Raw genomic sequence first — 1,251 nt, forward strand, 5'->3', positions numbered from 1 at the left:
TGTCTCACAGAAGTATGTACAACCATGATAAATTGCAGTAAAATTACCATTACTCTGTATAATATATTTTATTCTGTATAAATTTCGTTTGATTTCCTTCGATATTATCAGAAAAATGGAAATTTTACTGAAATCATTTATGTGTGTGTGTGTGTTTGTTCCTCCAACATCGCTTGACAACCGATGCTGGTGTGTTTACGTCCCCGTAACTTAGCGGTTCGGCAAAAAGAGACCGATAGAATAAGTACCAGGCATCCAAAGAATAAGTCCTGGGGTTCGATTTGCTCGACTAAAGGTGGTGCCACACAAACACACACATACAGTGGTGCCATTTACTTTAAGACTGCTCGTATACTAATGTTACAATGGCATTTTTTACATATTCAAGCTACAATTAATCACAGTGGTCACGATAATTAAAATTTATTCTTAATTAAAAATAAATGTTGATGCTACGCTGTGAAGTCGTATACCGTATCAAAGCGTGTGAATTCACAATTTACAACTTGAATATATAAAAAATGCCATTTTAACATTAGTATACTAGCGTTCTTAAATTAAACAGCACTACTGTATATACATATACATACACCCATTATTTATAAATACATAATACAACTAAAGTAAATAGTTGGTAAGTCCCTGTTGGGGTTTTGCTATTTTGTAATGTTAGTTGTTTGATCAACAGGTCCATGTTATAATTATAGGGCTCAATATAGTGTGAATATAGTATAATTATAGTGTGAAATATAGTGTGAATATAGTATAATTATAGTGTGAAATATAGTGTGGATATAGTATAATTATAGTGCTAAATATAGTGTGAATATAGTATAATTATAGTGTGAAATATAGTGTGAATATAGTATAATTATAGTGTGAATATAGTATAATTATAGTGCTCAATATAGTGTGAATATAGTATAATTATAGTGTGAAATATAGTATAATTATAGTGTGAAATATAGTGTGGATATAGTATAATTATAGTGCTAAATATAGTGTGAATATAGTATAATTATAGTGCTAAATATAGTGTGAATATAGTATAATTATAGTGTGAAATATCGTGTGAATATAGTATAATTATAGTGCTAAATATAGTGTGAATATAGTATAATTATAGTGTGAAATATAGTGTGAATATAGTATAATTATAGTGCTAAATATAGTGTGAATATAGTATAATTATAGTGCTAAATATAGTGTGAATATAGTATAATTATAGTGCTAAATATAGTGTGAATATAG

This window comes from Octopus bimaculoides, chromosome 28, assembly GCF_001194135.2.
Source record: "Octopus bimaculoides isolate UCB-OBI-ISO-001 chromosome 28, ASM119413v2, whole genome shotgun sequence".
Classification (NCBI taxonomy): Eukaryota; Metazoa; Mollusca; class Cephalopoda; order Octopoda; family Octopodidae; genus Octopus; species Octopus bimaculoides.